The 23,379-nt window shown below is 41.0% G+C and overlaps 1 long non-coding RNA gene across 1 annotated transcript in view; it reads left to right on the top strand.

The window, feature by feature from the left end:
• Positions 1-23,379, top strand: part of LOC115299349 — a 164,669-nt gene that overhangs the window by 21,427 nt on the left and 119,863 nt on the right. The window lies entirely within an intron of this gene.

Below are 23,379 nucleotides of genomic sequence, written 5' to 3' on the forward strand. Positions count from 1 at the left end.
TGACTCTATTTTGGGCCTGTTATCTCCTTTTTAACAATTTCCTCCTTTTGATCAGAGTTTCAGCTTAAACGAGAGATGTGACCCAAATTTAAGGTATTAGCACCACTCTCCACTACTGCTGTGTAGTTCTCAGAGCTTTTGTTGGTCCTTTGTGTGGTCATAGGTCATGACATTTTTGCTCAATCTCTGTGATATTCACATATTATAAATTCAGGTTCATTATTTTTTGAGTTGGTCATTGTTTTCATTCAATTTCTGGTGTTCTAGTGTTAGGAAGATCATTTTCTTGGTGCTTAGTAGCTGTGAACATGCATTTAATGCTTTTGAGAGAATACCATGCACCAGGGAGACTACAATGATTATTATAAATAGGATAATTCCCAGTGTTTGGAGTGCACTTTGGAGCCATGGTCCTCAAGACCCAAACTGATCAAAATCAAATAAGTCAAAGACCCTGCTAAAGGAGTCACCTTGTTAATCCAAGTGGCTTTCTCAGTGGTCTTATGTCACTGAGTTTTAGCTTCCCCAGAAGTGTTAATCCAGATATAGCAGGTGGTGTTGGCTACAGCACAAATACTTCCATGCTCAATTAAAAGATAGTCAAGAGCTGTCCTATTATCAAGAACAACTTGGGGTACCTTGGTGGTTTAGTCAGTTAAGCATCTGGCTCAGGTCATGATCCCAGGGCTGTGAGATTGAGCCCACGTTGGGCTCTGTGCTGAGTTTGGAGTCTACTTAAGAGTCTCTCTCTCTGTCTCTCTCTTTCTCCCCTCTGCCTCTCCCCTTCTTACACTTGCACGCTCGTGCTCGCTCTCTCTCTCTCTCTCTCTCTCTCTCTCAAAAAAGTACATCTTTGGCCAGAGAGTCTAAGGATCTTTGTGGGGCAGCTATTGTCTTAACAGATTCTGCAATATCTTCAAGAATTAAGAAGAGGTTTCTGATCATAACCTCATACATTTACTCCTGACTAGAGAAGTATGGCCCTGTCAAAGGAAGTGAATTCTGAGTCATGAATGCCTAGTGGTTAATTCCTTTCTGACTCAATGATATAAATCCAGGGGAGTCAACCAATGAGATGTCTTTGTTTATGAAAAGTTAAGGACACAGGTAACCTAAGAGACATTGCCTGGCTGGACACTAGCCACCTAGGTATTCATGAGCCTAAGGAGAATGATAACCACCACAGACAAAGACAAACCCTATTGGAGCACAAATAATTCCCATTAAGGTGTTACTGTTAATGGATTCATTCACAGGGATTACTTTGTTTATCCATTTAAGCCAGAGGTCAGTTAGGTTTTCAGGGCATTTGTGAAGAAAATCTATCCTGAAATGAAGAGTCATTCTGAATACCTTGAAACAATGGGTGATCATGGCAAGGGTTTTTACTGAGTGGGGGCATACTGATCTAGATAATCATAGGAATGTGGGGGTGTAAGTGTACAAGATTTACGTAGGTATTTGTGTCTAATTGGGTATGTACAATTATAATTAAGGAAAGAGAAGAAACAAGGCACTGGATGTTCTGGCCATAAGAGTTGAACTCTTTAAGAGACTTTTAAGTGTATGTGTGGGGGTGTCCATTGTGCTTTGCAAATGACACTGGGAATAGGAGATAAATTGGTCACAGGGAGAACTTGGGAGTCCCTAACATCATGCATAGATCGAAATCTTTTTTTCAAATCTTATTATTTTATTTTTAGAGAGAGAGTACACTTGAGCAAGGGAAACAGGCAGATGAAGAGAGAGATAGAGAGAATCCTAAACAGGCTCCATGTCAACATAGAGCCTGACAGGGTGCTCCATCCCATGACCCTGGAATCATGACCTGAGCCCAAATCAAGAGTCAGATCCTTGGGGCACCTGGGTGGCTCAGTTGGTTAAGTGTCTGATTTTGGCTTAGGTCATGCATGATCTTGTGATTCATGAGTTTGAACCCCACAGCAAGCTCAGAGCCTGGAGCCTGCTTCAGATTCTGTCTCCCTCTCTGTCTATCCCTCTGACCCTCCCCAGTTCATTCTCTCTCTCTCAAAAATAAATAAACATAATTTTTTTATAAAGAGTCAGATGCTTAACTGACTGAGCTGTCCAGGCACCCCTACATAGATTGGAATCTTTGATGACAAATCCAGCAGCCTAAGAAATTATCCATCTTAGCAAGGGCCTGAGACTATGGAGGAGGGCATTATCTTTCCAGGCCAATGCCAGAGTAAAGGAAAGAAAGAGAAGAAAAAAGGTTTCATACTTGGTCAGAGTATGAAGTCTTGATATAGAGTTTTGGGCAGGAGCAGTCATCTACTTCTTTTCCTCCTCAGTCTTATTTGGAGGTCTCCAGTATCCATATAGGACCAGATGTCAGGTGTAGCCTTCTTTAGCTGTGAGATGTGTGCCCAACGTGCAGTGCCTTCTTGTTTTACAGCAGTGCTAGTGGTCAGGACCACTTGGGGGAAGTCCTTTCCAACAGGGTCCAAGGGCTGTTTTCCTCTGATGCTGTTTCTAGAATACCCAATCACCAGGCACCACACTATGACCAACAGAATCCTTTGCATTAGAACTTGGGAAAGCTTTTTTTTTTTTAAACTATTGATGATAGGCTTTAGCATAACACATTAAAGATTTAGAGTAGCTGGTAATACTAACATGGAATAATAAGGGATCAGCAGAAAATTGTATATTGATGCACTCTGGTTTACCAGTGACAATTTCATGTGGAGTGAGTTTATGTTTCCCACAGGGGGAACTGTGAATCGTCAGCAAGGCCAGAGGCAGCAGCTTTGGCCAAGGGGGTCCAGTAGTTTTCAGCAAGTTTAGAGATTTTAAGTTCGAGGGTCCCATTAGTTCTCTCAACCTTGGCCTGAGAATGGTGATAGGGGCAGTGATCATTGCCAGGCTTTCATTAAGACTTGTATGGTTTGCCCAGTGAAGCCAGTGCTTCAGTCACTGGAGATTATGGAAGGTATACACCAAGTGGGAAATGTATTTTCTAACATTTTCTTTGCCACTGTAAAGGCATTAGCCTTGTGGCAGGGAAAGGCTTCAACTCATGCAGAAAGTGCACATATAATGACAAGAACATATTGATAACCCATATTAAGTGGCAATTGAATGAAGTCCTGTGGCAGGTGTTCAAAGGGTCCTGAGAGGGAAGGCTTGTGGCCTCTGGACAAAAATAGTCTTTCAAGGATTATGGACCTGATAAGACAGACATTGACGGTAGATTGTATTTGCAGTTTTGTAGAAGTCTCCTCACCAATGTTTATTTGTGATTCGAGTCATCTTAAATGCACCATGAAGGAATGCAAAAACTTAAAAATGGGGTTCGCCAGGGAGCGTGGAAGAACCAAGTGCTGTCTTGATTCTTCCATAACCCTATTTACTGAAAATACAACCATTGTGTGTCCATCTTAATTTCTCTGATTTGGGAGCAGACTGTTGCCCTTTTGGCAAGGATATCAGGATGCCAAAAGACTGGCAATAAGAGGTCAGTTTTTGCAGAAACAGAATGGATTTCGTTCATGTGTGCCACAATCTTTATAGATTCTGCTGCCGCTGACTGCATGAAAGTCAACTAGGGAATTTCCCTGATACTCAGGGTAATGCTTTTTACTGTGAGCCTCAGTTTTGATGACAGCCATTTTAGAAAGTAAAGATTGGCAGTAAGAAGTTTGTTTACTTGTCCATTTTTTATTGGGGTTCTGGTGGACCCCAAGGGCATATGGGCTATCAGTATGAATTCTGGGGTGCCTGGATGGTTCAGGCAGTTAAGCATTGGATTCTTGATTGCAGCTCAGGTCATGATCCCAGGGTTGTGGGATGGAGCCCCATGTTGGGCTCTGTGCTGACAGCATGGAGCCTGCTTAGGATTCTCTTTCTCCCTCTGCCCCTCTCCCCTGCTTACATGTTCTCTCTCTCTCTCTCCCTCTCTCTCTGTCTCTCTCTGAAATAAAATTTTAAAATATATAAATGTTAACAATTTGTCTCTTTGATACCTGGTGTGCTCTGATGAGGGCACGGAGTCTGCCTTTTGGGCTGATTCAGCTTTGGGAGGCTCCCTCTCTGGAGTAGTTTGTACTGGGTAGTAGCAGCATAACTAGCTTGGAAGTTTCCTTTCATAGTTTTACAGCACAACCCATCAACAGACAAAATTAGATTAGGGTTTTAGTCAAAGGGTGTCTCATAAATCAGGACACAATGTCACGAAATGGGATGTTATAACCTGTCAGTCATGGGGGTCACTTTGTCAGGCATTGGTAGTAACCAGGAAGATTTAAGAATGTTGCAGCATTTAAAATGCAGGTTAGATGGTGAGAAAGAAGAATTCCATGGGAGGTTAGACTGTTGGCAGAGAAATGGTGAGTTGGTTCAAAATTAAGAAGTCTGAACAAACTTGTGGAGTTTGTAAATAAATGTCATTTTCTAAGATTGAATCAATCCTTTGAGACTTACTAACTTCACAGCTGCAGCTGTTGCCTTATGGCAGGTGGGGGCCATGAACAACCAAGTTGTTTGCTCTAATAGGTAGTGGACTGATGTGTAATGCCATGTTCATCTGTGAGCATTCTTAGGGCTTGGTTATCTCTTTCATGTACAAATAAGGTGAAAGGTTTTGATCAGGTAGCCCTCAGACCGGTAGTTCTTGTACTGGTGGCTTTAGTCTCATAAAAGCCTCTTCATGACTATCTTCCCAAGGAAGAGGTTCATGGAATGAAATTCTAGTAAGTTTATTGAGTGGGGGAGCTGATACAGGAAAAATTAAGAACCCATAGTCTGCAGTAGCCAGCTAGATCTAGAGATTCATGAAGCTGTCACTTAGCTGTGGGCCAAGGAAATTCTTGGATTAGTTTAATCCTTTTTGGAGATAGCTGGGTTCCTTCAGTGCTTGGATAATGCCTTAGGTAATGAACAGTGTCTGGAGATAATTGTAATCTTTCCTTAGAGACTTTACGTCCCTTTTCAGCTAACTGCTGGTGCAGCAAATAAATGGAATCTTTTATAGACGACTTCTTGGTAACTGGACATAGCAAGAAATGGTCTACATATTGTAAAAAGGTCGATATCCTGGGGAACTGGAAGGTACTTAAATTCTGCACTTGGGAGAAATAAGAAGGGGACTCAGTGAACTCTTGAAGCATGACTATCCAGGTATGTTGCTGATCGTTCCAAGTAAAAGCAAATAAATATTGACTGTTGAAATCTATCAGAATGCTGAAAAAAGGCTGAACCAAAGTCTACAACAGCAAACCATTTGGAGTCTGGTGGAACTTGGAACAAAAGGGTGTTTGGGACAACTATCTTGCAAATACCTCTGAAGTCTCAAAGAAATTGCCATTCCCTCTCATTATGTTCCTAGGTCAGCAAGAGCTGTGTGTTTTACAGGGCCTGGCACAGGGAATGATTAGTTCCACCTGATTAGGTCTTTTATTCCTGGTGTGAGGCTTTGTGTGGCCTGAGGCTTTAATGGATATTGAGGCAGTATAGGAAGAGGGTTAGTTATATTCCTCTGAATTTTTATAGGCCCTGTATTATTTTTTTAATTAAAAAATATTTATTCTTGAGAGAGAGAGAGAAAAGAGAGAGAGCATGTGTGCTTGTGCTCACATGTGAGCAGAGGAGAGGGAGAGAGAGAATCCCAAGCAGGCTCTGCACTTCAGAGCCTGACTGGAATCTTGAACTCACGAACCATGAGAGATCATGACCTGAGCCAAAATCAAGAGTCAGACACTTAACCAATTGAGCCACCCAGGTGCCCCTCAGCACTTTACTTTTTATTCTCTCAAGATCAGTATTAGAAAGGAGCCCAGAGATTTTCAAGTGCTTTAATTAAATGATTGAATTTTGGGGGCACCTGGGTGGCTCAGTCGGTTGAGTGTCTGGCTTTGGCTCAGGTCATGATCTCGCGGTTTGTGGGTTGTAGCCCTGTGTCAGCCTCTGTGCTGACAGCTCATAGCCTGGAGCCTGCTTCAGATTCTGTGTCTCCCTCTCTCTCTCTGACCCCCCCCCCCGCCCCATGCTCTCTTGTTCTCACTTGCTCTCAAAAATAAAATTAAAAAAATCATCAGAAAAAAAATTTTTTTAATGAGGGAATTTTTGTTGGAATTCTTCCTCTTCTACATCTAGGAGAGATTGTAAAGAACATCAACGGTCAGGCTCATGTTGGTCAGGAAATTTTAAGGTGAGGTCTTCACTGGAAGGAAAATATATTAGCTCTTTTAATTTAGAAAGGAGATCTCTACCTTATAGATTGACCAAGGCTGTATCACATAGCAAAAAAGAATGCTTTTCAGTAAAAGGTCCCAAAGTTATTTGAACTGGTTAGCATAGGCATATTCTTTGAACTTTATTAGATACCCCCAGTATGGAAACTTTTTGTTTTAATTCTTCACTCCTGAGATATTTGTTGCTCTATGAGAGCAGGATTCAAAATAGTAAGTGTAGCTCTGGTATCTTATCAGAATTTGGCAAGAATTCTCATTAATTTTAATTTCTCATAAATTTAATTTTAGTTTCTCCTTGGCTGTTCAAGGTTATTAGTGGTGGCAGTTTAACATAAGGCCCCAGGAGCCCCATAATTTCTGATAGAGGCCCCGATGTGGGCTCTCCCTTGGGGCACATGCAAGTTGACAGTAAGAGATTTCTGTTGGACCTTTGAGGACAATTTTTTTTCCAGTGCCCCCAGTTGATTACAAATGAGATATCAATCTGGGGCACCACCTGGGTGGCTCAGTCTGTTAAGCGTCCCACTTCAGCTCAGGTCATGATCTCACGGTTCATGGGTTCGAGCTCTGTATCAAGCTCTGTGCTGACAACTGGCTCAGAGCCTGGAGCTTGTCTTTGGATTCTGTGTCTACCTCTCTCTTTGACCCTCCCCTGCTCACACTCTCTTGCTCTCCCTCCCTCTTAAAAATAAATAAAACATTAAAAAAAATGAGATATAAATCCTTAGCCCAGCATTTTAATGATGGACCTCTAGCAAGGTGAAATGGGAAAGGTTCAGGTGTTATTTCTCTGGTCTTGGAGCTGTTGTAGCTGTAAAGCCAGTAGTTTGGCAGATCTTTGTTTATTGATCGTGTTCCAAAGTCCTTTCAAACTGCTCAGCTGTAGTCAAGAGTTCAATTAGATCACTGGTCTTTTATTCCATTTTCTGCCTTTTTTTATTAACCAATTAATCTCTGGAGATTATCTGTTTACAGTTAGAGAAGCTAGAGCATTTACTGTATGGAATCTGGAATGGGTTTTAAAGTCTGCCACAGATTCATCTTTCTTCTGTTTGCCTGAATAATAGAACAAACAGTGTGGGCAGAAAAAACTCTAGGAATGGCTTTTGAAAGATTAGTTGCTATATTGCAAGATTTTTTTCTGGTCCATTAGAGGACCATGTTGGAGATCGAGGATCTTGAATATCATCATTGGGATTATACCATTGTGCTTCTTGCATTTCTTTTTGGGCCTCACTTGGTCCTACCAGCATGTGCACAAACTGGTAAAGATCTAGCAGCCTGGAGTCATAGGTCCTGATAAGGATTCTAACCTCTTCAGAAAAATTTTGGGGATCCTCCCTGGGCCTAGGAAATTCTTTAATTATTGCTCTTAGTTTAGTCTTTGACCAAGGGATAAAAGATAATCTGAGGAGGATTGCCTGCAACCCCGGGTGGTTTTATTTTAAAGTGTAACTGTTTGGGGTGCCTGGGTGGCTCAGTCTGTTTTGAATATCTGACTTCGCCTCAGGTCAGGAACTCATGTTTCCTGAGTTGGAGCCCCGCATCAGGCTCTGTGCTGACAGCTCAGAGCCTGGAGCTGACTTCGGATTCTGTGTCTCCCTCTCTCTCTGCCCTTCCCCTGCTCACATTCTGTGTGTGTGTCTCTCTCTCAAAAATAAATAAACATTAAATATAATTAAAAAATAAAGGGTGACTGACTATTAAAGTCTGTTCAGAGTGGAAAGGCAGTTCAGACAGAATTATTGGGACCTGAGTACTCAGGAGAGAAGGGTAGAAGGGAACAGTAGGAGTCACGCCAGTCCTATCATCATCTGTTGTAAGAACCTCTTGTGTCTTTAATATTTCATTAGCCTTTTGTAACAAGTCTTTTAATGAAGCTATTTTGGAATCTTGAAGCCTTTGGAATCTTCTGCATACTAATTAAAATAGGTATCCCAATCTGTTTGTTTAATTTGGGAACCCTTACTTTCAAGTGCACTTCTCAAATGAACAATCTTGTCTAATTGGAATGTTCCCCATACTGGCTATTGTAATTCTAGGTTGTTTTTAGTAAGGTTTAGCCATTTTTATAGATATTTATAGCTTCCAGGACCGCAGTTTTTAGACCTAAAATAAGCAGGTGTACCGGAAGATGGCATGCTTGATTTTTTTTTAGTTTAAAGATCCATTAGCCAAGGCTTTGGGTTTTTAGTATCTGAAATAATACCTAGAAGGGACGGGTCACTGGGTTGGGGATTGTGCAATGTTCTACAATGTACCTGGGTGCATGGAAACTTTCATGAGGTTGGTTGGTGACCAAACTTTTGTGAGGTTGGTCAATCCAATCTGTTCTGTGACCAATGTATCCCAACACTGGAATCTCTGGGTTTGGTGGTAAGTTGCTCTAACAGTTGTTAAGTGCTTGGCCAATGGCCCCCAACTTTTGCAGCTTTTTGGCCCCTGAGATCCCCTTTAGCAATAGCTTCTATACACACAAACAAGACAAACTAATATGTATACTGTACTATATTAGCAGTAGCCAAGAAATAATCCAACCTGGTCAGGAAAAGGCCTTGTGGGTACCATCAGCAATTCCCACTATGAACTTGGAGATTTGAGAAATAATTGAACCAGCAAACCCTAGGGAATGGGGACTTCAGGCTGATTCAAATAAATGAGGAGCTCTAGTGGCCACCAGCAGTTCCCAACATGGAATCTGGGGGCAGAACCAGGAGCTGGACCTTCCAATCAAATGGGGAATTATGGTCCAAACAAGTAGTGATTTCAGACAAATGGAAAACTAACTGGAAAGCCAATTAGACTCGGAGCGTGACATAGAGAGCAGAGCTCAGAACCAAGTGCGAACCTACCCATAGCCCTTGGAAACAATGAGAAAGATAGTGAACTCAAAGGATTTGTGGGGTATCACACCTGTGTTTCTTCTTGTGCCTAAAGCTCTTGAAAGTCTCCTTTGGTCCCACTGATGCCACCAAATCTGTTAACAAAAATTCAGCTGAGTTAATTTAAAGGTCAGAGTGGCTTTACTCAGTTATTCATGAATCAGGCAGCATCACATCTAGCAAGTAGAAAAGGAGTGCTGCTAAGCTGTAGGAAAGGAAAGTTTTTTAAAGGTGGAAAGGGGGTAAAAAAGGAAATTACTACCAAAGAATGTGTTATTTCAGATGAGGTCACTTTCTTAAGGGGTTAGATTATCTCATCAATGCTGACTAGGTAATTCCATGTTGACTGGTTAAAGGTTACATTCCTGGGGGGTTGAAACTGCAGTTAGGTTAGGTGTTACGTCTTAGTTTACTGATGTGGGGCTTGGCACAAGTGACTCCATTTGGGGCCTTCTGTCTCTTTTTTAACACAATGTATACGTCTTTCACCTTCTTGGTTAAGTTTATTCCTAAATATTTTATTCTTCTTGATATTATTGTAAGTGGTTGTGGAATTGTTTCTGAATTTCCTTTTCAGATTGTTCATTACTAGTGCATAGACATGCAGTGGATTTTTGTGTGTTGATTTTGTATCCTACAACCTTGTTTATTAGCTCAAACAATTTTTTGTGTGTGCTTGAATCTTTAGGGCATTTTACAAATAAGATTATGTCATATGCAAATAAATAATTTTTCTCCTTCCTTTCCAATTTGGATGCCTTTTATTTCTTTTTCTTGCCTAATTGCTCTGGCTAGAATTCCCAATACTATGTTGATTAGAAGTGGTAAAAGTGGGCATTTTGTCTAGTTTCTGATCTTAGGGGAAAAGCTTTTTGTCTTTCATAATTGAGTATCATGTTAGCCATTGCTTTTTCATAAATGGCCTTTATCATGTTGAGGTGACCAGTGGATTTTATATTGATAAGACCATCTCTAATGTGGGATTGGATGTAAAGAGTTACAGCCATTTGAATATTTTGTTCTCATTGGCATAGTAAAGTTCCCAGAGGGTGGAGCATGTTCATTCATGGTGTGTGAGATGACTTGATAACACCGAATCCCATTTTTCCACTGGCATGATTTTATTTCTCTCACAAAATTCTTTTTCAGTTACTCTAATTATATCAATAAATAAGTCTCAGTCTGGTGCTACTACATCTTTAACACTTTTCTAACACTAAGTGATTTTTTTTATGAATAAGGCAAATTTCTGTTTCAGTGCCTTTAGCAAACCATGGTGTCTATTTAGAGTTTAATGGTATTGTCTTATTTGTATTTATTTTGCCTTCTATTTCTGGCAAATGATACAGACTTTCCACTTATTTATATTGGCAAAATAATTAAAGATTAGAGGGATAAAATTTTATTTAAAAAATAAGTGTATTCAAGTAATATACAAGAGAGTTGACCTTTAAAAAATCATGTAAATTTATCAGTTTGATTAAGCACTAACTTTCTAGTACCAACAGATGAGTTGGAAGCAGGTTCTTTTCTAACCAAATGAATGGACTTTGTGTAGGGAATGCAGATGTGTAAGGATTAGATTAAATATGTGTGAACTTTAATGATACCCAAACTTGCCTAAACCCAGTGAGGAAGAAGGGGAAATCCCTAGTCAAAGAGGGGAGTACAAAGCTATAATTTTTTGATCTTCAGACTGACCATTCCAACATCGGGGCACCTGGATGGCTTGGTCAGTTGAGTGTCTGCCTTAGGCTCAGGTCATGCTCTCATGGCTCATGAGTTCAAGTCTTACTTTGGGCTTGCTGCTGTCAGCGCAGAGCTCACTTCAGATCTTCTATCTCCACCCTACCCCCGCCCCTTCTCTTCTTGCACTCACTCTCTCAAAAATAAATAAAATTTTATCTGTGTCCAGTCCATGAAAATGAGAATTTCTACTAGTGGTTCTCATTAGAGAGCCACTATATAGTAATGGAAAGTACTGGGTGAACATCCGTTCTTTTTGGCTGCCTTGGAGTATTGGCCATGTGAGCAGACATAACTTAATTAATGGTATCTAAGGTTCCCAGAATGGGCCTGACCAGGCTTATCAAAACAGCAATCTTTAACATTACATTCTTACATTTTGACATACAGCTGGTATCTCCTCTCAATCGTTGTATGATTAAATATGTTGCAAAGCCAGTTTTATATTTAGAGAGGCTTTGGAGATATTAGGAGCTATCTGGTGACAAAAGAAAAAAAAAACTCTTAACATAAAGATGTGTTAGTTTGGGGGCTCCTAACCCTACCCCACAAAGGGATTTTCCAGGACTCCCTTGTCAAGATAGTAAATAATAGTACCAGTGGGTATAGCACAGTCATATAAGTGTCCCTGAATGAAGTTTAAGAAATATGAGGCTAGACCATCTGTTAGGAGATGGATGCGTCTTATGTTGATGCTGCTGAGCATTTGATTAACCCAGCTCTGAGTATCTAATCATCACATGACCTTTGAGTGTTACTTGGCTGTTGACAGGGAGGGAAAGTGCTGGTCACGTGGAGTTAGAAGAATCCAACCTGTATAAGGAGTCTACACTGAAAACTATTCAATTAACTTTTGGGTTCTAAACATTAATCTTGAGAATTTGAGTAATGTGAATGTGCAGCTGAGAACAGATCCTTTGTTAGTAAAATCAGGGATTCGGTCTGCAGAGCTGGGGTTGATTTGAGGGACTACAGGGCAAGTGTGGAGGTGACCGACTGGCTTTCGCCCGCCTCAACAGGCAGCAGCTGGAATTGAGATGTACTGGCAGGAAAGCTCTTTGAAGGAACACCTGGATCCTGGCCCAATGGCGGGAGTCAGTTTGTGCCATCCAGTGTGTCCTTTAAGTAACTGCTCATGTGTCTTAGTCCCCCTCCTCCAAATAATAAATAAAACTTTGATGTAAAGAATTATGAAATTCAGTGGTTAAGAATAGTTACTTAACTATGAAAAAGTATGATCAGTTCCACTTGGGTAGACATTGATTTATCTGGCTTTCTTCAGTTCTAGATAATTCTTTATTTATAATACAGAGTTTGCAATTAAACAACTTGCAAGGCACTCCTCCCCTCTGCTTTGCCCACTCCAACCCTCCCCTCTTCTCTTTGTCTTTCTCTGATTTCCACACATATTTACTTAATACCTGCTTTGTATTACATCCTCTGCAAGGGGAAAGGATGAACTCTGCAGATAGCCACTTGTCTCTTAGACCTCACAACCCAGTGGGGAGCAGGGAGGGAGATACAAGTTGTCATAGTAATGATTATTAATTTATCGGAAAAATTCTGTGTACCAGGTATATTCTGAGAGCTTCATATGTATTAACTCACTTAGCCCTCACAACAACACTGTGAGAAAGGTATTAGTATTATCCATTGTACAGATGTGGAAACCAAAGTGCAGAGAGGTTAAGTAACTTGCCTGGTGTCACATAGCTGGTAAATGGAGAATCAGGAATTGTAGCTCAAGCAGTCTGGTTCTTGAAATCACACTCTTCAACATGTTAGTATATACAGCATAAGAAGGACTATAAGAGAAAAAAATATGAAGATGCCATGGGATCTTGGAAGAGGAGCGCTGTGTGTTATACTGGAGATGATGATGTTGTGTTTGGAGAAGAGGAAGCCAGATGTCATGGGTAAAGGATACAATATTTACTGAATGAGAAAAATCCCACATGTGATATGTAGCTTCCAAGTTCTCATGAAGGCACCCAGCTACTAATAATACAGCCTGGGAGGAGAGACAATCCCATCTGATCTTCAGAGGGGACTTCCTTTCGTCCCCATCATGGGCATCCTTCTCCCTCTTTGTACTTTGGGAGAAGCTGCCCTCTTTGCCTCCCTGCCCACCACGGGTGAGTCCCTGGTGACACCCAGCACATGCTCATGTGTTCACTGTAGGTTGAAGTGAATTGAAGGGCCGTTTCCCAGGACTGTCCTCCCCCAGCAGGACCAAGCCTCATGCCTGCTTGGAGATTCTTCCTGCAGCCCCCTAATCCAGTCTTCCTGCCTGCTGGAGGGGTTAGGAGAGGGTTCTGGAGAAGGTAACCTCTGAAGGGTGAGCAGGAATTTATATGTGGGATGAGGTGGGGAAGGGAAGAGAGAGTAGGGGACATCCAGGGACTGCAAGTCATTGTGCAGGGATGGGGAACGATGCCAGAAGCAAGAGGCAAGCTGGAGGGATGGATAATCAGAGGTCAAAGTATGATCCTGAGTTTGAGCTGTGTCCAGTGAGCAACTGAGCATTGTAGACAATTTTGAAAAGGCCTTGTGTAATAATGACAACTTAGATTACTAAGCATTTTATGTGTACCAGGGACTGCACTAACTTCATGCATTGGTTTATTTATTCTCCACATTAACCAATAGTATGGCTTCTATCATTCACCCCATTTTACAGATAAGGAAACTGAGGAACAGCAAGATGAAGAAATTGACTCAAGGCTACTTATGTAGCAAGTGGTGGAGCTGGGTTTGAACCTAGGGATTCTAACTCCAGGGTCTGCATGCTTACCTTATCTGCTATGTCTCTGAATTGGTCAGGGTGTACTAGGCTATTGGCAACTAGAAGCCTCTGAATCTAATGGGCAGATTTCTGTGTATTTGTCTGGCTATCCCTCAGAGACCAGAGAGCTGGTTGTGTTGAATCAGCTGAAAAACTGAAAATTTCGTCCTTTGCAATTCAGTTTCAGAGCGTGTATGACTGAGCCGAGATGAATTTGAGTTTAATCTTGCATGCCTAACGAACTCACAGAGGTATCTCAGAAATTCTCCTGCTTCTATTAGTGAGATAGTGTGTGGGGCTTATTTCCACTGACAGGCAGTTTTATCATTATTTTTAAAGCGGGGACTTGTCTCGAATAGTTCAGGCAGTGTCAAAAAGAGAGATAACAAACCTCCTAGAATAAAATGTCAGTGCAGGAAAGGAACTAAAAATCAGCTAGTCCAACCCCTTCAATATACAGAAAGGACAAGAATCGTTCATTCAACTGTACCTTCAGCCATCTGTTGGCAGATTGCCCTTTTGGCTGCCTAGGGAGCAATGTAGCGCAAGAGAAGAGGTGGGGGCTTTGCTATGGGTGGGTGGGCTGAACTGGAATTCTGATTCTTCTAAGGTTTTGTGTGGGATTTTGGGTAAGTCTCAAGCTGATGGGGAGACACAGAGCAAAAGCTTCCAATCAGAGGAATTCTGCAGCAGGCGAGAATGGCTCATATCTGCTACCCACTTCCCCCTGTGCTCAGTCAAGGGCTAGGAGCAGCCTAGGGAGGCATGACCTGGCAGGAATTCTGCAATCGTTATGAAGGTGCTATGGCTGTAGTCTGTAGAGCACTCCTGCTCCCTGCAGTAGGTTCCCTTGAAGGAAGATTTGAGCAGGGCACCTCCGTGGGCACTACAGTAAGCCTTAGCAAATCCTTGTTCAGTACAATTGGATCATCTTTGCAAACTTCAGACCCAACAGTACAATAAGTATTATTGCTCAGGATATGCCAGGCTGTTTGGTAATTAGAAGACCCTATCTATGGACAGAGTTGTGTCCTCTCAAAATTCATATGTTGAAGTCCTAACCCTCAGTATTTCAGGGTGGAGCCATATTTGGAGCTGTGGTCTTAGAAGAGATAAATAAATTGAGGCTGAGTGGGCTGTAATCCAATATGATGGGTCTTTATAAGAATAGGAAATTTGGGCACAGAAAAGATGATGGCCAAGGAACAAGGTCTCAGAAGAAACCAACCTTTGATCTTGGATCTCTAGTCTTCAGAATGATGAGAAGATAAATTTCTATCATTGAAGCTACCCAATCTGTGGTATTTTGTAACAGCAACCTCAGGAAACAAATACAAACATCTTAGCTAGATGCAGAATGTCATTCACAGGGATATAGGACAGGGCCCTTGCTCTTTAATAACTGTAAGAACTATTTACATATAAAAGTCCATTTATTACACCTGAGCCCTTAACTTATATTTATTTCCTAGGGCTGCCAAAATATATTACCACAAGCTAGGTGGTTTAAAAACAACAGAAATTCTCCTCTCATAGTTAGGAAGTCAGAAGTCTGTAATCAAGGTCTGTAACCTCTGAGGAAGAAACCATCCTATGATTGTCTCCCAGCTTGTGGTGGTTACCAGCCATTCTTGGTGCTCCTTGACTTATAGATGCATCACTCCAACATCATCTGCCTTCTTCTTTACATCACTTCTTGGTGTCTCTATGTGTCCTTTTCTGTCATTGTCATTGGGTTTAGCTCTGGCGCCTCTCCCCCCCAACCCAGCATAATCTCATCTTGGTCCTTGTCTTAATTATATCTGCCAAGACCCTATTTCCAAATAAGGTCACATTCTTAAGGTCACATTCCGGTTTCTGGAATGAACTTTTAGAGGGACAGTATTTAACCTCTATACCATATATTATCTTCTTTAATTTTCCAACAGTCCTATGGGGTAAATAGAATTAATACAGATGAAGAAATGAAAGTTCAGAGAGGTTAAGTAATTTGCTTATGGTCATACATCTGGTATGTTATCAAGCTAGGATTTGAGTTGGGCATTCTAGTTCCAAAATCTCCATGCTTATACTGTTATACTGTTGTATACTGCTCTCATACCATAGACTGTTATACTGCTGTATGTCTGTTACACTTCTTCATGAAGAAAGGAATATTAATTTGATTATCTCCTACTCCTACCCAAGCAACCACTGATCTGATTTCTATCACCACAGCTTAGTTTTATCTATACTAAAATTTCACATAAATGGGATCAGACAATATGTAGTCTCTTGTTTCTGGGCTTCTTTCACTCAACATAATGTATTTGAGATTCATGTATGTTATTGTATGTATTCTTTATTTTTATTGATATTTCATTGAAATTTCTTTTGATGACATTTGAATCATTTACAGATTTTGCTTACTACTAATAGAACTGCTTTGAACATTCTTCCAAAAAGTTATTTTGGGGGCACATGTTTTCATTTCTCTTGGCTATTTAGAAGGTAAAATTGTTGTATCATTCCTGGTATGTGTTTAACTAACTGCCAAACTTTTTTCAGAGTGGTTCTTAACATTTTACATGTCTATTAGCAATGTGTGAGAGTTCCAGCTGGTTCCATGTACTCACCAATATTTGGGGTTATCAGTCTTAAGTTAGCTTTTCTAGGGGTATGAAGTAGTGTCTTATTGTGGCTTTAATTTGCATTTCCTAGAAGATTAATGACATAGAGCATCTTTTCATATGGCTCATTGACCATTTGAGTATCTTCTTTGTGAAATATCTGTTTAAGTCGTTTGCCCATTAAATATTCTTTATTATGGGTTGTATGACTTATGTATTCTGGATATAAATTTTTTGTCAGTTGTATGTATTGTGAATATTTTCTGCCAGTCTGTGCTTTGCTGTTTCATTTTCTTAATGACACCTTTTAAAAAAAAATTCAGCTAGGTGACATACAGTATTTTATTAGTTTCAGGTATACAGTATAATGACCAATGATATCTTTTGAAGAAAAAAAGGTCTTAGTTTTGATAAAGTTTAATCTATCATTTCAAAATTTTTAATTTTTTAAACCTGTTATTATTATTTATTTTTGAGAGAAGGACAGAGAGTGAGTTGGGGAGGAAGGGCAGAGAGAGAGGGAGACATAGAATCTGAAGCAGGCTCCAGACTCTGAGCTGTCAGCACAGAGCCTGAAGAGAGCTAGAATTTGTCAACTGCAAGATCATGACCTGAGCCAAATTCGGACGTTTAACCGACTTAGCCACCCAGGTGCCCCTATTATTTAAAAATTCTTATGGTTAATTTTTTTCTTTCCTGAGAAATCTTTGTCTAAATCAAGTTTTCAAATATATTGTCTTATATTTCAGAAGTTTTTGTACTTTGAACTTTACATTTAAGTCTCTTACCCATCTGGAATTAATTTTTGTGTTTGGTGTGAAGTAAAGTTTGAGGACCTTCAAATCTACAGCTAAATGATTTACTCATATGCTATAAAAATAATGATAATAATAAAGACAAAAATAACAACAACAATATAAACCTAATGTATACTCAGGACTTTTGCAGATGCAAATGACAGAAAATCCAACTCATAGTTGAATAAGGAAGGGAAGATGTATGGATTCATGTAATTGAAAACATTTAGGAGGAGTTCATAACTGATTTTTTAATTATAAGTATCAGGGCATGGAAGAATTGGATAGCAATTCATTCAGGTAATGTTAGAAAAGTAAAGATGCAGGTATGGCTGGATCCAGGGACTTGAATCATGAGATTAACATTTAAGTTTCTCTCTCTGTCCTCATCTCAGTTCTCTCCTCAAGTGATCTGCATTTTTAAACAAGCTCTTCCCTCATGGTAGTTAAGAGAAATTCTAGGCTTATTTCTTATGCTTTCAGTAGCCAAGCTCCTTAATAGTTTGATGGGTTACATTTTATTGATTTTTAAAATCTGAGCTTCTAAAATGCCTTGGTATAGAGTGATGCCATTTTGTAGCTTGCAGCTCATGCCCCAGAAATTATGGAGGGAACTTTGCTGTCAGGCTATCTAGCTGAAGTTTGTATTCTCCCAGTTTTCCCAGCACAGTGCCTCTTTCTACATTGAAAAGCCCTGAGTTATTGATGGGTCACAGTAAAGCAGTGATTCAGAGCTTTGGAGTTAGACTTAATCAGTTTCCACTTTCTTATTGTTCTGCTCTGTGACTTTTGGCAGGCTGTGTGAGCTTTCAGAGACTCAATTTCCTCATCTGAAAAAGGGGAATAATAATAGTACTGTCTTTTAGGATTGTTGTAGGAGGAAAATGAGATAATAAATGTAAGAAAATTAGGATGAAAATTGGTACTTCAATAAATATCAACTCTTTTGTTGCAGAATTGGATAGCAATGAATTCAAGTCATTCTACAGGGGAGATAAATATACGGCTTGAACTTTAATACTTTAGACTAATCATGATAAAGATAATTTTGAATTATCTATATTATAGACTGCAAAAGTGGTTCAGGGGGCATCCCTTCTGCTTCTTGCATGCTCTGTCTAGTAGACCCTGTACTCAGCCATCACTAGCCAAATGAGAAATGACACTTTGATTACATAGAAGAGTACTCTGCCATCCCCCTCCCCAAATTTAGGACTCTCGAGTAATAAACTGGAATGAGAAACAGCTAAGATCCAAGCCCAGAATGGAGACCCTTACTTCCTTAATTCCTAACTTGAGACAGCTAGCTGGTCAATGCAAAATTGGTCAGGCATACAACCAGGCACAGGCAAGGAAGCACAAACAGAAAATCTGGTTGATGGTCAAGGGTGCTTCCTACATGCAGACAGAAGGGGAGAGATGGTCCTGCGGTGTTCTGGTGTTCTGAGTGCAGATATTGAAAAGCAAATGAACTGGGAAAGGGGCAAAGAGGGTTGCCGTACATTTGCAGTAGCTGTTAACAGGGTTACCTGCCCACCAGTAAAACAGGCTTGCACTCATCACAGGAGCAAGTGAGAGAGCTGGGGAAAGGCCAGAGGCTCTCCACCTAGAACTTCCATGCAGTGAGAGGAGAGGAGAAACAACTCTCTCTCTTTAAAAATCTTTTAATTCAAAGCAGTTTTATGACCTTTGAAAGCCAAACTCAAATTAACATAGTGTTGCTAAGTAGAGAGACTTTCCTGCTGGGTCTTCCATAATGAATAAACACCATTCATTTGTAATTAGCAGCACCCAGCTGCATAAGGGCAATTAATATGCTAACATGAATTAAAACAGTAGGTCCTCTTAAGAAGGCAAAACATTAAGGCTTTCTTGGTTTACTCATCTTTGCCTTATGTGATTCTGAAATAGCAGGAGTAGCAGGAGCTTTTTTTTTTTTTTTTATGCTCATCTGTGATCTTATGCACACCAGTATGAGGAATATCAGGGTTTTTGTAATACAGAGCATTGGCAGACAGTGCAGTGCCACAGGCTGCCTTTCCTTCTGCGCCCTTAGGTTTTCATTCTCTAGCCAGAGGCGTTCTTGACTCTTGTAATTGGAAAGTCCAAGAGAAGATTTATCTCACTTCAGATTTTGCTTTTGTTTCATTTACCATTTGTGATTTGTCCTTACCTTTTTACAGAAAGGATTCTAAGTAATCTATTATGTGGGAAAGATGAGGTCTGCAAAAGTTCATTCAGACCCTCACTGGGACTGCTTTGAGGAACTTGTCTCTGCCAGGGCAGCAGGTAGGAGGCAAGCTGGGACTTAGCTTTGCCACCCTCACAATGGGGATGAGGGGTTGAGAGCATCTCTCATCTGTGGGGTAGAACATGACCAGCCTCACCAGCTCCTCATATCACTAGCTTCAGACCACTAATAAGCTACTGAAGTTGGCAATCTGAAGTCCTTCCCAATAATTTTGAGGGACTGTTTCCTCAAATGGATGTGGTTTTTAGATGCATGAGCTTTTGTAAGAATACATGGCTTGCATATGTCAAGCAGAGCCTAATATCTTATTTTCACCCCTCATTTGTTAGGCCAATCCTTTTTTATAGCATGCAAAGACTCTTCCATCTTGGTGAAAGTATTGTGAATCCTGAATTACACTAAAAACCTCCAGCTCAATGAGCTGATATGTCACAGCCACAATGTGGCCAGGCAGATGATGGAAAGAGTTTCATCATTTCAGGAAGTCTTTAGCCTCTGCAGCGTGGTGTCAAGAAAAGAACAAACACTGTGGAGGAGCAGATTTGAGTTCCAGTCCTGCCTCTGCTACTTCAGAGCTGTGTGTCCTTGGGCAATGAATTTAGCCCCTCCACCTTCAGTTTCCTGAGGATGACATGCCTTGCCTCAAAGGGAGCTGTGGCAGTTATACTTTGCTTGGGACATAAAGGCAAACTCAGCAAATAGCTTTAATTATTGCGAGAGGTAGCCAGGCACAGTAAAATGAGCTTTTGGAGTCACACTGACCTGGATCCAATGCCGATTGTTCTTATTAGCAGTGTGACCTTCAGCAATGTATTTAACCTTGCTGAGAGTCAGCTTCTTCATGTGCTGAGTTGGGGGTGGTACGACATACTTCATAGGGCTGTTGGGGGATAATTGAAACTGTATATTCAAAAGCCTCAAGCTTGGTTCCTGGAACGCTAATAGGTGCTTAATAAACCTTGGCTTCCCTTATCTACTGGTGTTGTGGAAGCCAAGAAGTAGGAACAGGACAGAAAGACATGGCTTGGAATCTTGGCTACATCACTGACAAGCTGTTTCATTCAGGGCCAGTGACATAACCTCTCTGAGCCCCAGTTTCATCCTCTGCACACAGGAGAATATGATATTATTTATGATGGGCTTAAATGAGAAATATGGTTAGTATGTGGCACAAAGCAGTAACAGCTCATATTCATAGTAGTCTTGAAACTAGGGACTGTTACTAGACCTATTTTACCGATAAGGAAATTGGGGTTCTGAGAGTTATTATCAAGGTCATTTGCTAGGAGACTGGATTTCAATAGAGGCAATCTGATTCCAGATCTCAAATCCTTAACCATTGGATTACAAGAGTTCATTTCTATCCTGTAACCTTTAAATGAATTTGGAACAGAGCTAATGTAAAGGAGCCCTATGGCCATGTTGAATCATAGCATCAGGGACTGGATACAGGCATGGACTTCCTAATGTGGCCAGAACACGCCTGGAGGGCTGGTGTTGCTGTGAATCAGAACCAGTGGTTTCCTATTTCTCTCCATCCTCAGAAAGAGTCCAGCTGGCTTGGATCAAATGAGAGAGTCAGGTTGCTATGACTGACATTTGCACTGTATTAATCAGGAAAGGCCAGATTTGCTATAGTAACAACCCCCCACCCCCAAGACCACGTCCACGCCCAAGTCTCAGTGGCTTAAACAGTAAAGGTTTATTTCTTTTTATTTTTAAAGATTTTTATATTTATTATTTTTTTAAAGATTTTTTTTAAACATTTATTTATTTTTGAGAGACAGAGACAGTGTGATCAGGGGAGGAGCAGAGAGAGAGAGGGAGACACAGAATCTGAAGCAGACTCCAGGCTCTGAGCTGTCGGCACAGAGCCTGACATGGGGCTCAAACCCACAAACCATGAGATCATGACCTGAGCCAAAGTTGGACTAAGTTGCCCCAAAGATTTTATTTTTAAGTATTTTCCATACCCAATGTGGGGCTCAGACTCATAATCCCAAGATCAAGAGTTGCATGCTCCACCAACTGAGCCAGCCAGGCACCCCTAAAGGTTTATTTCTTACTCATGTCACAGTCTGGGTGGAAATCAGGCAGCTCTCTTGCTGGTTCTCATCTAAGCAGTTACTTAGAAATGTTGGCTCCCTCCAACATGTGACCCTGCCTCCTTCAACACAGAGCTTTGTGATTGCCATATAAGGGAAAAGAGAGTGTGGGTGGTCACTTGAGGGTTTGGGGCTATACCTGGAGGTGGCATTCGTCACTTTCCTATTCCTCCCATCCACAGAACATAGTCATATGGTTTCAACCTCGCAGTAGAGGAGGCTGGAAAAGTGGTCTCTTTTTGTACCAAGGAGGAGGAAATGGATGGCAGAAACATCCAGCCATTTTTCCAGTGTGTGCTATGGGAAAGAAGTTGTTCTTCCTCAAAGAGAAAGCATGGCTCTGCTACCCAAAGCATGGGAATGTGGAATGGGAAGAAACAAGGTAAGGGAATCTAGGAGGGCTTCCTGGTGGAGGTGGTGCTTAAGCTTCAAGTTAGGTAGGAAGTAGCTAGGCGAAGAGGGAGAGGTATAAAGCAACCATCCTAGAGGGAATGAAAAGCATGCAGGAAGGCTCAGATGAGAGAGAAGATATTTTCCTTCCCTTCAGGGGACATGTTTGGTTCATTGTAGCTGGTGCACAGAGTGGGGAAGAATAAGTGGAGAGATGACCAGAGGATGGATCATGAGGGGCTAAATAGGTCCTGTAAGGAGATAGGGCTTCATTGCAAGAGCGATAGGGAGCCACAGGAGAATTCAAGCAAGGGATGGCATAATCAGATTTGCATTTAGAAAGAGCCTTTTCCCTCCAGTGAATTGCGGAGGGGAAGGGTAGGAGGAAGCTGACAAAAATTCTCACCCTTAATCTGTCCTAACTGAGTGATGCTGGATGAGTACAGATTATCTAAAGTGGGATGCAAGCTCTCCTTGGGATGTATGACTTATAGAAAGCCTGTCATAAATTAGAGACCCATGTCTGGTATTTAGCTCACAGACGATATGTCCTGTTTGGCTTATAGACAGATCTTTTAAATTTTGAAACAGTGGACAGCACTTATGAAGAAGGAAATTTCACATAAAAATACAAATGTCTAGATTTATTAATCTGCTTGGGCCATAAAAAAATACCACAGACTGAATGTCTGAAACAACAGTTTTTCTCACAATTATAGAGGCTGAAAATCGAAGATCAAGGTTTGGTAGGTTGTTTTCTCTTGAGGCCCCTCTCAGCTTGTAGAGGAGTGCCTTCTTTCTGTGTCCACATATGGTCTTTTCTCTGTGCACGTGTGTTCCTGGTGTCTCTTCCTCTTCTTATAAGGACATTAGTTCTGTTGGATCAGGGCCTCACCCTTATGACCTTATTTAACCTTTTAATCTTAATTACCTCCTTAAAAAGCCTTATCTCTGAATATGGTAATTTTGGAGGTTAGAGCTTCACCATATGAATTTCACTCTAATTTCAGTTCATGACACCAGATTTCAGTTATTTGTTGAATAAATGTTTATTAAGCACTTATTATATGGTTCCAAGTGTTTAAGACATAGTGATAAATGAAAGAGAACTGCTTTTGTGGGGCTTATATTCTAACAGGTGATAAAGCTATAGAAAAAAATTAGAGCAGGAAAGAAGGTTCTGGAGGGCTAGGGTATGGGGAGGGCAGATGGCATTACTTAAGAATGACGAGTCAGTCTCATTGAGAGGGTGGAGATCAGAGCAAAGATTTGAAAGTAGTGAGGAAATGAGACCTGAGGGTGTCTAGGGTAAGAACTTTCCAGGCATGTGAAAAGGCCCTGAGATGGGAGAGTGGCTGGTGTGTTTGAGGGTCAGCAGGGATCCACAGTGGTTGGAGCAGAGCAAGTGGGGTGGGGGGTGGTAGGGAATGAGGCCACAGAGATGTTGGGAGTGGCAGAGGGGAGCAGATAATGAGGGTCTTAAAAGCTATTGTTAGGACTTTGGCTTTTCCTCTGGGGAAATGGGAAGCCTTCTAAAGAATTCAGAGGACTGGGCTACACTGGACCCCACTTCCCCTTGGGCAACAGGTGGCTAGAATT

Source organism: Suricata suricatta, chromosome 8 (assembly GCF_006229205.1).
Source record: "Suricata suricatta isolate VVHF042 chromosome 8, meerkat_22Aug2017_6uvM2_HiC, whole genome shotgun sequence".
Lineage (NCBI taxonomy): Eukaryota > Metazoa > Chordata > Mammalia > Carnivora > Herpestidae > Suricata > Suricata suricatta.